The following is a 15,971-nucleotide window of genomic DNA, read 5'->3' as shown; positions in this document are numbered from 1 at the left end:
CGGAAGCTGCACCTGGCCCGAGCGTCCTAAACACCTACCCCGGCGCGCCCGCCGGCTTCCTCCACCTGGCCGGCACGGAACCCCCCCCGCCCCGGCCCGGGCTTCGGTTCGGCCACAAGCTCACCTTCGGGGATCTACTCCGGAGAAGTGAGAAGCGACCCGCTGAAGTTGCACTGCTTGGGCCTCACCTCTAGGTCCCGCCCCTGCGGCAGGCCCCGCCCTCACCAATCACCAGTCGGCGTCCTGATGAATGGGAGGGGATTAAACTCGCTCAGCCCCGCCCCCGCACTTTTCAGGCTCGTAGCCCAGAGCAGCCTTGGGCGAGGCGCAGCCAGGAGACCCAGGTAAATCCACGGAGATGGAGAGTCCCTGGGGATGTGTAGTCCGAGGAAGGAAGAACTGGACGCAGGCCGACGGAAATGGGAGGAAAGACAGAGAGAGACACACACAGAGACAGAGACAGCCCCTCGGGCGTAAGGTAAAGAAAGGCCTAGGAGGAGAAAGTGAAGGCACTCTCCTAGTACAGCTAAGGTGCATGCAGTAAGGAGTCGCATCTTAAAACAACGAAGTTCATTCGTCCAGAGCATTGACATAATTTCGTTCTCCTCAGGCAGGGTAGGAGTCACACAAGAATTTGGGATTCCACGCGTGAGAAGTCATTAGGAGTGATCGTTAGGGAGCAAAGAAAGGAAGCAATTATTTTGCTGACTTCCACTAAAAGTCCTCCTACTTCTTTTTAAAAACCGTGGACACTTGGACTGGGGATGTAGGTCAGTGGCAGAGCACTTGCCTAGCATGTACTACAACTTGGGTTCAGTCCCCACCACCAAAAATAAATAAGATCGTGGACACTGACTCCCAATAAGAATGTTAATTATTCCCTCTCCCTCAGACAGCGGCAGGCAGCTTAGGCACATTTTGTGAAAGCAGACCCATGATGCCAGGCCCAGGTTTGGCATGGTTAAACAAAAACTGTAAGAGGCCATTGCTTTGGACTAAGCTCCTGAACTAAGCTCCAACAGACTAAAAATGAAAAGGCAGTCAGCCATACTAAAGTCCTACATCACCATATACAAATTAAGTTGTCATCTCACTTTCGCAGACAGGAAAATGAGAGACAGCCAAATTTCCCAGGTCAATGGGCATGACAATGAAGTTCTCCCTGCTTTAATCCTTACATCCTTTAATCTTTACAAAAAGTAACCTGAAGTAATCTATTGTTAACCTATCACTTGTTTTTCTATTTGTTCTGTTTCCCTGTCCCAACTGTAAGAAGAAAGCAACTTTCCAAATGACTGATCTACTTTTGGTCTTTGTGCTTTTTTCTGCCCCTTCTTCGTAAAACCAGCCTGTCTGCTGGGCTCATTGGAACACTCTCTATTTTATGAAAAGAGCCATAAGGCTCAAATCCAGAATAGCAAATTAGAGCCAATTGAGATCTTTAACCAAATTGTAATTTTGGGGTTTTTTTCACAGCCTGGAGGTCCATAGTACACTTCTGCAAGGTTTGTGACTGAATTTATGCATAAAGGAAAATGAGGCTCCTCAGTATTTTAACTTAATGCACCTGAGTTTGAAAACGGTTTGGGTCAAGTCAGTAACTGACTTGATTTATAATAACTGAATTAAGGTAGGAAATGGACATTAAGGGAAGTCACAATATCTAATGCCTTCAATGTGCATATCAATAAAATGAAAGAATTCAGCCAGGTGACCTCATAACTTCTAAATACCCTTCCACACACCAGTTTGTCCTGCCAAGCTTAACTCAAGAGAGAATGAATGCCCATCAGAGCTGTTCTTTCAGGAGCCACACCAAGAACATGTGAACTTTTTGAAAAAAACCTTCAGGAATCTCTGGCATCAAACTTCATTGAGACTCTCCTTTCTGACTTTCCAGTGTGTAATAATGACAAGAATGTCACTCATGTGCTGGCTGAAAACCTTTGACTCTTCTTCCCACTGAATCCTCAGATTTAGTCAAGTCTTTAGCTTTCTCCTTTACAAAGTCTCCTCTATGATTTTCCTCATTTTCACTGTTATCTCTGTATAAAGTACAAATTCAGAGAATCAGGACCTCCTATCTGACTGACCCTAACCTACTTTTTCCACCTAGTCTCCAACTACTCTCTTTTGTACACTTCAGTCTGCCAGTCTTACTATATACATACATAGAGCTATACAATATACAGCTACATGGCAACACACACAACATACAGGAAAATTCTTACCATTGTACATGTCTACACACTATTCCTAGCTCAGAATAGCCTCTTCTGGGTTCCAGCTACCTGTACTGATACAACTGCTCACCTCAGGTGATCTCTACATAATAAAATGCCACAATACTTGGGATCTACACAATTCAACCTAATACTTACCAGGGGTACCTTCTTATGTTTTCTGTTATTTAGAATATTTATCTCCAAAAATAAACTACTAGATGTCCTCAAGCCCTAGACAATCCACCCAGAAAAATCATTTTTGCTGGGCACAGTAGAACATGTCTATAATATGAACACTTGGGAGGCTGGGGAAGGAGCATCGTGAGTTCAACACCATCTTGGGCTGCACAGCAAATTCAAGGCTGGCCTGGACAACATAGCAAGACCCTGTACTTCTTGGCAAAAAACAAAAAATATAAAATCTCAGAAAACCTAAAAGAAAGCATATATTCCTCTATAATTAGGCTTTTTGGGTTCCCTATAACAACAAGTTTCTTTATTTTTGTCTGAAATACTATAGTACTGAAGTAGCATCAATTGCTTCATACTATCCATAAGCTGTAGTTGGCAATTACATAGAACTGATTTGAAAAACTGGGTAAATAAATTATTATTAAGTAAGACTTGTTTGGAAGACTAAATCTTTGCAATTCATGGAGACAAATTAAAAAAAAGTCTATCCACTCGTTGTCATCCATTGCTCAAACAAGTTATAGATCCACAGTAAGTGCTGTAAAATAGTATGAATCAATCTGTGATTATTTTCAACTTTTTTAAAGCCTTCTCTCTCCCTTGATGTAATTAAAATACTGGTCACTTTTTTTTTTCTAGTGCAAATAAGATAGCGAAAGCTTCCCCTTCTAATTTCAAAGAACTTCTCAAGAATAACATTAACAAGAATCACACAGTACTTCTCAGAGTTGGACCACAAAGGTTTTCAGTGTTGCAGAAATAAATCCTCAAATCATAATAAATTTCCTATGTTAGGGAGCCCTACATACTATTAAGATCTTTAGAGAGTAAATTTTCCTTAACTGTAACCTTATCCAGATGGCACATATAGAAGCAGAACTAAGTTTTCAGAATGACTACCAAGTAAGAGTGAAAACTGATTTGCAATCTATCAATGGCGCCTTGTGTTTTGAAAATGACACTGACACATTTTAAGGAGACCCCAGAGCCCTGAAGTCTGGCCCAAATAATCTATAAATCACTACCCACAGCAAATCTTTATAATGTTCTGGAGATTTAAGAAGTATTAAATAGGCAGACTAAACAACAGTCACACTTTACTTGTGGTTATACCAGAAGCTATGGGTTATAGACTCTTGGAACTTTTCCTTACCTCAGAATGGGAGGTGGCTATCGAGAGGAGAACTCTGGGGGATTTCTGACTCTGCTGACAGAGTAACAAGGAATAGACTGACCCTCCCACCTGAACCAACCAAAAGAAAGAAGGAAAAAGAAGCAGACAAAATATATAAAACAGTTTATAAGATACTGAGTATTAAGCCATGAAGGAAAATGATTTTTTATACCAGCTTATTATATTCAGAGAACTTATCAACTCCCTGAGTTAAGGAAACAGAACTGTGAATTCAGGGAGAATAAGATAGCAAGAGTTCACAAGATAGAGTACAAAAGAACATTTAACTGTACAGAAAACACCAGAGATCTGCAGAAGGTCCTCAAGAATTTGACAGTACTCGCAGTGCATACATGTGAGGAAACTATAACAAGTCTGGGAAAGAATAAACCATCTGAAAGTACTGGAAGAAACAATACTGGGCACTCAAAAAGGACCAAGAATACTGGCTGTTCCAACCAGGCTCACTAGGAAACTTCCCAGTTCAATGGGATACAGTTCTCAGGAGGGTCTGGTCTTTGTATCGGGAGGGAATTAACCCTAGACTAAATGCTATGTGGATCCCTGCCCCCAAATAGAACTAAGTTCTGAAACGATAAACTATTTCTAAGTAATTTATCCCATCTCAAATTAAAAATCAAGTACATTTATAAAAAAATTAAAAAATCCAACATCCATTTACAGTGTCAGACATTCAATGGTCAATATTAAATAACTGGCATTCAGTATCAAACTGGCATTAAGTAACTGACATTCAGTATCAAACAAACAAAACTAGCTGAGTGTAGTGGTTCATGCCTGTAATCTCAGTTACTCAGGATCACAAGTTCACAGTCAGCCTGAGCCTTAGCCAAGACTCTGTCTCAAAATTTTAAAAGGGCTAGAATGTAGCTCAGTGTTAGAGCAGTTGCTTAGAATATGCAAAATCCTAGGTTCAATCCCCAGTTTAAAAAGGTAAGGATGGGGAGGAGAGAAGGGAAGGGAAGGAGGAAGGAAAAAAAAAAAGAAATCTGACCCATAATGAGGAGAAAAACCAATCAATGAAACTGACCCACAACTGATATAGTTGGTGTGACCACTGGATTAAGACATTAAAACAGTTACTATAATGGTAATATACTATAAAAGTTAAGTATAAATCCATTTTCTAGAAATGAAAACAATCTCTAAGGTAAAAATTATACTGGATGGGGAAACAAGATTAGACGTTATAAAAGATTAGAGAACAAAGATAGCAACAGATACTTTCTATAATGAACTATAGAGAGAAAAAAGAATTAAAAAGAATCAATGAGCTGTCAACACATTTAAGCAGCCTAAATGCTTATAACTGAAGTCTCTGAAAGAGAAGATAAAGATGATATTGGGGAAGATGATCGGAAAAAACATTTGAAGAAATAATAGGTAAACTTTTTGCATATATGATAAAAACTAAATTCATTGATCCCACTGAAATACTAGGAGCATGAAGAAAACTATATCAACACATATCATAAAGAAATTGCTAAAAACCAGTGATAAGCCAGGTAGGTGGCATACACCTATAATCTCAGCACTTGGGAGGCTGAGCCAGGAAGATAGCAAATTTGAGCACATCCTGGGCAACTTGGGGACTTGACAAGACCCTGTCTCAAAATAAAAAGAGGGGAGGGGACTGGGCATGTAGCTCATTGTGAAGGCCCTGGGTTTAATTTCCAGGACCTAAAAACAAAAGCTTAATATTAGCAGTTAGAAAAAAAAAGACATGTCATATACAAAAGAACAAAGGTAAAGATGACTGCAGATTTTTCATCCAAAATAGTGTGAGGAAGAAGACAAAGGATCAACATCTTTGAAGTGAATTTTAAAAATGTCTATAACAAGGGCTGGGGATTTAGCTCAATGGTTCCACTGCCTGCCTCGTGGGTGCAAGGACCTGAGTTCGATCCCCAGTACCAAAAAAAAAGTCTATAACTAGCAAAAGTATCCTTCAAAACTGAAGGCAATATAAAGATCTTTCAGACAAAAGGTGAAAGAATTCATAACAAGAAGATTCACAAGGCCTGCAGACATAAGAAAAATTATTCCATGTTTCTGAAAATATAGATCTACAAGGAATGAAGAGCACTGGAAATAGGTATAAGCATTTATGTTGATTTTTTAAAAAATTTAAACCTTCTTAAATGATAACTTTTATAAAATATCAATAATTTATTATAGATTTTTATAGCCAATGTACAAGTAAAATATGACATCAATAGAGTAAAATCTGGGAGAACAGATATGGAAGTAGACTATTGTAAGTAAGTGTAAATGCCTGTAAGCAATATGATATAATTCAATTGAATTAAATTAACAGCGATAAATTAAACGTGTAGTTTTAAACCCCAAAATCAGCATTAAAACAGGTGGGTAAAAAGGAGTTGTACTTAATAAGCCAATGAAAGAGATAAAATGAAATCACAATCCTCAATCCAAAACAAGGCAGAAAAGCAAAAAAAACAACATATAGGACAAATAGCAATCTAACTGACTTAAACTTCACTCAGATCAATAGCGACACTAAATGTAATGGTCAAAACAGCCCCATATAAATAATCCATTATATTGGATTTTAAAAAGATCCAACTATATACTACTTACAGACAAAACCACGACACTTCAAATATGAAAATAGTTACATTAAGTAAGATTAAGGATTAAATACAGTTAGATTAAAGTAAGATGATGAGAAAAGATATAGCATTCTAATGTTGGTCAAAAGAAAGTTGGAACAGCTATATCAACAAACCAAGAATATTTCAAAGCAAATATCACCAGAGAAAGAGAAGGTCATTTCATAATGATAAAGGGACCAATTATCAAAAGTACATAACAAGCCTAAACACTAATGTACTTGATAACAGGTTCAAAGTATATAAGTAAAAGTTGAAACAACTTCAAGGAGAAACAGACACATCTGTAATTATAGTCAGAGATTTCAAAATCTCTCAATATTAACACAAGTAGACAGAAAAACAGCAAGAACATAGAAGACCTAAACAATACGATCTATAATCTTTACCTAATATTAAAGAACACACAAAAACAGAAAACTACACATTCTTTCCAAGTGCACACAAGATATTTACCAAGACAGACAATAGTATGGCCCATAAAAAACATTTCAATAAATGTAAAAAGCTTCAGATAATATGTAAGTATGTTCTCTCAATACAATGAAATTAAATTTGAAATCAATAACAAAGAAATCTTGAAAAAAATCTCTAAATGTTTTGAATCAAAATATACAATTCTAATAACCCATGAGATAAAAGAAATCAAAAGGAAAATTAGAAAATACTTTGCAATGAATGAAGACGAAAATATATCAAACTTTCTGGATGGCACTAACATGCAATTAGAAGGTAATGCTCATGTTGTAAAAGAAGAAATGTCTCAAATTGATGGCCTCAGCTTTTGTGTTATCAAACTCTAAAAAAGAACACATTGAATCAAAGTGAGAGAAAATATTTTCATATCATGTCTGATAATTTGAACAACAAATTCAACAAGGATGTGGAGTCTTTAAAAAGATGTCAGATAGAAATACCTGAAATAAAAAACATACATTGCAGAAATTAGAAGACAGAGTTATATTGAGGACAAAATACTGAATTATAATAAAGAGCTCAAAGAAGTCAAAAAGAAAATAAGACAAAAAGAGAAGACAATCCAACAGCTACTAGATGACAAGAAAGCTAATCTAAGGCTAATAGGAGTTCTAGATGATAGCACAGATGGATTCACTAACATGTTTACAGAAATTATGGAAGAAAACTTCCCAAATATAAGAAAAGAATTTAAAATACAAGTAAGTGATGCTTACAGAACACCAATTATGATGAAAGGAGAAGTTCAAGGAATATCCTCATTAAATTCACAAATATTCAGCAAAAAGCCAGAATTTTAAAGGCAGCCAGAGAAAAACATATATAGATCAACCAGTTAGAATCAGCAGAGTCTTATCACAAACCCTGAAGGCCAGAAAAGCTTACAGCGAAGTATTTCAAGCCCTAAGAGCAAAGAACTTGTGATCCAGATTAATTTACTCATCAAAGCTATCCTTCAAAATGGAGAATACCTTATTTTAATGAAAAAGACCAGCTCAGAAGATATATGAATGCTAAACAGCTCTAGAGAAAATAGTCAAGAACATCCTCAACAGAAACAACAAAGTGACCAAGAGAGTATGTAAAGGTGCATATCTCCAATGGTGAATGTCATTATATTTAGACCTAAAATGTACCAATAAAAGGATATACAAAAAAACCAACCAGCTAGATCTTTTGCAAAGTAGCCATACCACCTTACATTCTTACCAGAAAAAAAAAAAAGAAACAAAAAAGTGGACAGTTAAAAACACAGATGAAACTAGTGAGGTCAATGAATAAATAGCAACAAAAAACATCAGGAAAAGAAAAACAAATGATACACCAACCGATAAAGAAGGCAATGATAGTAAATAACCAACAAATCTCAGTAATATTTCTCAACATTATTGGCCTCAACTCTACAATCAAAAGACACATACTGGCACAGTGGATCAAAAAACAATCCAACAATCTGTTGCATCCAAGAAAATCATCTAATCCAAAAAGATATTCACAGACGAAAAATTAAAGGATGGAAAACAACATTTCATGCTCCAAGATCCTGAAAACAATCAGGGGTAGCACCTCTAGTATCAGACATAATAAACTTCAAGTTAAAACTTACTAGAAGAGACCAAGAAAGTCACTACATACTAGTTAAAGGAACAATCCAACAAGAAGAGATAACAGTGATAAACTTATATGCCCTGAATATTGGAGCACCTACCTTCATAAAACAAAAACTGTTAAAATTAAAAGATCAAAAAACATTAATACAATCATAATAGGGGATGTTTAACACCCCCACGTTCACAAAGAAACAGATCAACTAAACAAAAAAACAATAAAGAAATGTAAGAGCTGAACCACATCCTTGAACATACAGACTTAATGGTTCTATACAGAGTATTCCACCCTTATATAACAGAGTATACATTCTTTTCAGCAGTACATGATACTTTTTCCAAAATAGATCACACAGTAGTACACAAAAACCTACTGAATTAAATATAAAAGTATCAAAATCATCTCATGCATACTATCAGACCACTGTGCAATGAAAATAGAAATCAATGACATAAGAAATCTCAGAAAAGGCAAAAGCTCCTGGAAAATTAAGAGCATACACCTAAACAATCAATGGGTCAAAGAAGATATTTAAAAATTTCTGGAAGTTAATGACAATGACCACACAACTCAGTGAAACCTCTAGGACACTATGAAAGCAGTCCTAAGAGGAAAATTCATCACAATCAATGTACACATTAGGAAAACAGACTAAGCCCAAATAAATAACATCATGAGAAATCTTATGATACCTGAGAAACAACAACAAACCAACCCCAAACTGAAATCAAGGAGGGAAATTATAATGATGGGAGTGGAAAGCAATGAAATTGAGACCAAAATAACCCTAAAAAAATAAAAAATCAACAAATTGAAGAGTTGGTTCTTCTAAAGAACAAATAAAATAGATAATCCCTTAGCCCAACTCACCAAGAGAAAGAGAGAAAAGACTTACATCAATGTAATTAGAAATGAAAAAAAGGTCTATGGACATACCACCCTGAGTGCGGTCCATCTCGTCTGATCTCAGAAGCTAAGCAGGGTTGGGCCTGGTTAGTACTTGGATGGGAGAAATGAAAAGAGGTAAAATCACAAAAGACACTGTCGAAATCCAGAAAATAATAACTACTTTGAAAAATTATATTCCAACAAATTAGCAAATTTTGAAAAAGGATTCTTAGACACATACAAACTACCAAAACTAACCCAATTAGACATAAATATGTTTAACAATCCAATAACAAGCAATGAAATTGACTCAATAATAATCTACCAACTAAGAAAAGCCCAGGACCTGATGGATTCACTGCTAAATTCTACAAAACCTTTAAAGATGTTATATTACCAATACTCCTGAAGATCTTCAAAGAAATTGAAAAGAATGGAGTGCTCCCAAATTCATTTATGGAAGCCAGTATCACCCTGATCCCCAAACCAGATAAAGACCCAACTAAAAAAGAGAACTATAGACCAACCTCATCAATGAACATAGATGCAAAAATTCTCAACAAAATATTAGCAAATGGAACACCACACATTATCAAAAAGATGATACACCGTGACCAAGTAGGTTTCATCCCAGAGACACAAGGATGGTTCAACATACATAAGTCAACAAATGCAATACACCACATAAAGAGAAGCAAGGTCAAAAGTCACATGATCATAGCAACAGACACAGAAAAGGTTTTTGACAAAATCCAACACCCCTTCATGATAAAAATCCTGAAGAAAACAGATATAGAAGGACCATACCTGAATATGATAAAGATTATTTAAGACAAACCAGTAATCAGCATGATACTAAATGGGAAAAAACTAAAAGCATTCCCCCTAAAATCAGGAACAAGACAAAGCTGTCCACTATCATTTCTTCTATCCATCATAGTACTTGAAACATTAGCCAGAGCAATTAGGCAAGAGAAAGAAATAAAAGGGTAAAAAAGCACACATATAAGATAAGGAAGAACTCAAATTATTTTTATTTGCAGATGCCATGATACTGTACATAGAAGACCCAAAGAACTCCACTAAAATACTCCTACAATAATCAACTTCAGCAAAGTAGCAGTGTACAAGTTCAACACAAAAAAAATTATTAGCATTTGTGTACACCAACAAGGAACAAGATGAAAAGGGTTTAACGAAAACAATACCATCCACAGTACCTTCAAGAAAATGAAATATCTAGGAATTAATCTAACCGAGAAAGTGAAAGAGCTCTACAAATAAAACTACTGTACTCTGAAGAAGGAGATTGAAGAGGACATCAGAAAATGGAAAGATGTCCCTTCTCCTGGATAGGCAGAACCAATATTGTCAAAATGGCCATACTTCCAAAACTGTTATACAGATTCAGTGCAGTCCCAATCAAAATACCAACAGCATATTTTACAGATCTAGAGAAAATAATCCTAAAATTCATATGAAACCCAGAATAGCAAAAATAATTTGGGGCAATAAGAGCAAAGCAGGCAAGATAGCAATACCTGACTTCAAGCTATACTACAAAGCAATAATAATAATTTTTTTAAAAACCCAGCATGGTAGTGGAACAAAAACAGACACATGGATCAGTGAAACAGAACTGAGAATACAGAAACCTCACCAGACTCATTCAACTATCTGACCTTTGACAAAGGGTCCATAAAAATGATAGAGGAAAGATAGCCTATTCAACAAGTGGCGTTAGGAAAACTGGTTATCTGATTGCAGAAGAATGAAACTGAACCGTTACCTTTCACCATGTACTAAATTAAAATCAGAATGAATCAGAGACTAAACATTAAAACAAACATTAAACCTTGTGGAGGATAAAATAGGTAAAAACACTTGAAGACATAAGTGTAGGAAAGAATTTTCTAAATAGAACCTCAATTGTGTAAGAAATAGCAGCAAGGGGAAGGAAGCTCCCCCACCGCCATTCCACACTCCTAGGGTAGAGAAGCTGAGCCAGTCCCAGCATCCAGAAGGAAGCTCCCCCACCACCATTCCACGCTCCTAGGGCAGAGAAGGTGAGCCAGTTCCAGCACCCAGAAGGAAGCTCGCCTGACGCCATTCCATGCTCCTAGGGCAGAGAAGGTGAGTCGTGAGGGTGCCAGGAGCAGCACCCCCCCACACAGAAATGAGAAGACACGTAAACAAGTTTCAAAAACAGACTTCCAGATCACCTACAGCAACTCCAAAGGGAAATAAGATGGAATAATCTGATACTCAACCACCTGGACTCTCTGAACTGGCAACAAAACAGGATCTGGAAAAAATGAAATCAGAAATAATTACTCAGATAACAGCAAAGACTGTGTCATAGTACAAGACATGATTAATAAATCTAGACAGGACACAGATAAAAAATTAGAGGATCTGAGGAACATGATGGGATCCCAACATAAGAAACAAATGGAATCCATAAAACAGATGCAAACAGATTTCCAGGAGATTAAAAACTCCATCGAAAGTCTACACAGCAGAATGAACCAATGTGAGGACAGAAATTCAGATATAGAAGATAAGATTGCAATTAGTGACCAGGAAAAGAAAAATTGCTTTAAAATTGTAAGGGAACATGAGAAATCAATCCAGCAGCTCCTAGATGATGCGAAGAAGAATAATAAAAGGCTGATTGGAGTCAATGAAGAAAGAGGAGAGAGTGCAGATGACATAAAAAAACTGGTCACAGAAGTGATGGCAGAAAACTTCCCAAGGAGGGGAAAAGAACTTGACATACAGATAAGTGAGGCATATAGGACTCCAACTAGCCTTGATCTGGCATATAATAGTTAGGATTCCAGAAATCCAACAGAAGAATAAAATTCTACAAGCAGTGAGAGAAAAGAAACAAATCACATACAAAGGAAAGCTCATCAGAATCACAGCACACTTCTCAATGCAAACCCTCAAGGCAAGAAGAGCTTGGAGTGATGTATTTCAAGCCCTAAAGGAAAACAGCCTCCAACCCAGATTGATGTACCCTGCAAAACTATCTTTCAAACTTGATGGAGAAATAAGATACTTTCATGATAAAGAGCACCTCAGTAACTTCATGAATACCAAACCGGCACTCCAAAAAATTTTAGACAATATCCTAGGAAAAGACAATGAGGATCACAACCCCAGGAAACACAGCAGAATGAATCCATTGGGCGTGACAAATTAAATGCAAAGGGGGAGAATTCAACAAAAAGAAAAAGTCATGACAAGGCTTTTAAAACTTTGAACTTCATCTCCCTAATGAGTGTATAATTCAATCTTCTTATTGTACTGATTAGTATTTTTCTGATTCTAGAGTTGCACACCTTTCCTTGTGGTGTACTGGCTATTTATCATCTTATGTCTACTTTTTAATTGGGTTGTCTATTAATGAGCTGTAAGAGTTCTTCATACATATTCTGGTCATAGGTTATATGGATTGTAAATATGGTCTGTTTAAGGACTACTTTTCATTTTAATGATGTCATTTAAAGTTCTAAATTTTGATGGAATCTCATTTATCAATTTTTTTCTTTTCTTTTTTTTTTTTTTGGTACCGGGGATCAAACTCCGGTCCTTATGCTTTCAAGGCAAGTGGTGGAACCACTGAGCTAAATCCCCGGCACTATCAATTTTTTTCTTTTATAAGAATCATGTCTTTTGTGTCCTAGGTAGTTCTTGCCTACCCTAAATTCATAAACATTTTCTCTTACAATTTCTTCTTAAAGTTTTATACTTTTAGGCTTTCCTATTTAGGTTCATAGATCCCTTCAAGTTATTTTTATATAGTATGGAAATAAAGGGTTGAGGTTAATTTTTTATATACGGATACCAGGTATTCTAGTGCCATTTGCTGAAAACACTATCTTTTCCTTGGCTCTTGAATTGAGTTTATATTCTATAGAATGCTAATGTTAAATAATCTTTCAAAACTCAGTGGACCATATATGTGTGGTTCTATTTCTAGATTCTCTGTTTTATTCAAATGATCTATACGTCTTTCCTTACACCAACACTGCCTTGATTACTGTAGCTTTTGAAGAAGTCTTAAAATTAGGTACTAAACGTCTTCCAACAATGTTTTTGTTTTTGTTTGTTTTTTTGTTTCTTTAACTTTTCTAGGTCCTTTGTACTCCTACATAACTTTTAAATTTCAATATCCAATTCTTCACTTATAGCAAGTATACATAGACCTGAATTTTTATATATACCTTGTGTTTTCTAATCCTGCTAAATTCAAATACAAGTTCTAGGGGCTCCTAGAGATTTCTTAGTATTTTCTCTGTAGATGATCATTTCATTTACATATAAAGATTTTGCTTCTGCCGTGCCAATCCTATGCTAATTGTGCGAGACTATTTTGGTTGGGCCTAGGTTTCAAAGTTTAATGGACAGATAAAGAGTAAGCATATCTGCCCTTGTTCCCCACCTTAAGGAGAAAGCATTGTATCTTCTCCATTCATATAAGGCATTCTCGCTGGAAATATGGAGTACATGTCTTTAATCTGTTGAAAAGGTTCTGTTCTACTTCTAGTCTCCTGATAGCTTTTACCATGAACAGCTGTAGAATTTAGTCCAATACTTTTTCTCCAAGTAGTGACTGGATCATATGGCTTTTTCCTTTCCTCTGTTAAAATGATGACTTTTGGGTTTGGATCTTCCAATGCTGAACCAACACTGCCATCCTTAAAACAAAACCACTTTCTACATACTACCAGATCTGACTTCTAAGAGTTGGTTTTGTTAAACAAATTTCTATCTATGTTCATACTTTTTTCTTCTATTATCTTTATCCAGTTTTAGGATTAGCACAATGTTGATTTCCTAAAATGAGGGGAGAAGTGTTCCTTTTTTTTTTTCTGCTTTAAATGTTTGATATAATTCATCAGTTAAAATGTATACGAGCCTGTTGTTGTCATATAGGTAGGTTTTCAAGCTAGGAATATACTTTCTTTAATAGGTGCTATTCAAATTTTATATTTCCTCCAGAGTTAGTTTCATTAATTTGTCTTCCAAGGTACTTCTTAGAAGTTGTCAAATTTATTTCAAAACACATTTTTGAAATATGCTTTCTATATCCTTTTAAATTCTGTAAAATCTGTGGTAATGTCTCCTAGATCTTGATATTGTAATTTTAAAATGGATAATTGATATTGTGTAATAGGAAGTAAAGGTCTAAAGGAGCAGGGGAAGTGGGAGAGGTAGGGGAAAGGAAAGACAGGAAAAGAAAAAATATGAGAAAAGGAAAAAAACAGAAACAAAATCTTTTCAAATAGGGAAGGGTGGAGGGGGTGAAGGGAGGGCAGGGGAAGGGGAAAAAAATAAGAACCAAGATACTCATGTAATGGTACAAGATCCCAGTGATGTATGTAAATGTGTTTTATACCTAAAATGTACCAATAAACTTAATGGGGGAAAAAACAAAAGAAAAAAAGAAATAGCAGCAAGAATCAACAAAAGGAATTATATCAGACTAAAAAGCATCTGTCCAGCAAAATAATTAATCAGTAGAGTGAAGACACAATGTACAGAGTGGGGAAAAATGTTTGCCAGCTATTCCTCAGACAGAGAACTAATATCTAGAATATGCAAGGAAGTAAAAAAAGTTTAACCACCTAAAATTAAAGACCCAGGGTCAGGGATGTAGCTCAGTGGCACAGTGCCTGGCTGGCAAGCCCAAAGTCCTGAATTCGACCCCAGGTACCAAAAAAAAAAAGAATAAAATTAAAGACCTAGTCAAGAAATGGACAAGAGAAATGAATACACATGTTACAGAGAAAGAAATACAAATGGTCAACAAATATACGAAAAATGTTCAACACCTCTGGCCATTAAAAAATGCAAATTAAAACAATGCTAAGATTCCATGTTACTCTAGAAAAAATGGCAATTATTAGGAAATCAAACAATAACAAATGCTGGTGTGGCTGTGATGAAAAAGGAACCCTCATGATTGTTGGTGGGAATATAAACTAGTTACAACCATTATGGAAATCAGTATGGAGATTTAAAGAACTGAAATTAGAAATTCTATATGACCCTGCTAGCCCCCTGCTAGGTATCTTTCCCTAAAGAGCTTAAGTCATCATACTACAGTGATACTTGCATACCAAATGTACTTGCATACAGTTCATAACAGCTAAATTCTGGAAATAGCCTGTGTACCAAACAACAGATGAGTGGATAAACAAAATGTGGTATCTATATATAATGGAATACTACTATTTGGCTATAAAGAATGACAAATTTGAGACATTAGTAGGAAAATGGATGTACGTGGAAACTATAATGTTGAGTGAAATGAATCAGACACAAGTTTAAATACCATATGGCATCTCCCATTTGAGTGAGGCAAAGTACAAAGAAAATGATATAATGGAGAGAATGGGACAAGAGGATGGATCTCTTGCAAGAGGGAAGAAATCCAAGGAAACAAGAGTGAGGGGTAAGAAGGAGGGGAAGGGGGAATAAGAAGAATAAAGATATGCTATGTACGGAGACCTAACGCCAATGAATGTAAACACTATATGCTGTAATATGAAGTAAGACAAATAATACCAACAACTATGAAAAAGGGGATGGGAGAACTGGTGGAGGAGGACGGAAGGGGAAGGAAGAGAAAAGAGATTTTAAAAAAAGAAACAAGCTGTAATATGTACATGTAACCATTCCCAAGATGACTATAAACTGCATGAATTGCAAACAGGTACTAATAAAAAAAATCATATCTGA

At 36.1% G+C, this 15,971-nt stretch overlaps 1 protein-coding gene across 1 annotated transcript in view; it reads right to left on the bottom strand.

Annotated features, from left to right (window-relative positions):
- Window positions 1-310: 310 nt before the first annotated feature.
- The window catches only part of LOC101712222 (transcription factor BTF3 homolog 4), a 37,059-nt gene continuing 21,398 nt past the window's right edge, over window positions 311-15,971 (bottom strand). Inside the window, exon 1 of the mRNA XM_087190420.1 lies at window positions 311-15,971. This exon is cut by the window's right edge and continues 21,398 nt beyond it. The gene's annotated coding sequence lies outside the window, so the exon portion shown is untranslated.

The sequence above is a fragment of the Heterocephalus glaber genome, unplaced genomic scaffold (genome assembly GCF_053883595.1).
Source record: "Heterocephalus glaber isolate CG9 unplaced genomic scaffold, H.glaber_assembly_v1.0 deba00001553, whole genome shotgun sequence".
Classification (NCBI taxonomy): Eukaryota; Metazoa; Chordata; class Mammalia; order Rodentia; family Bathyergidae; genus Heterocephalus; species Heterocephalus glaber.
The sequence above is the reverse complement of the archived record's forward strand: the minus strand, read 5'-3'. Positions and strand labels throughout refer to the sequence as shown.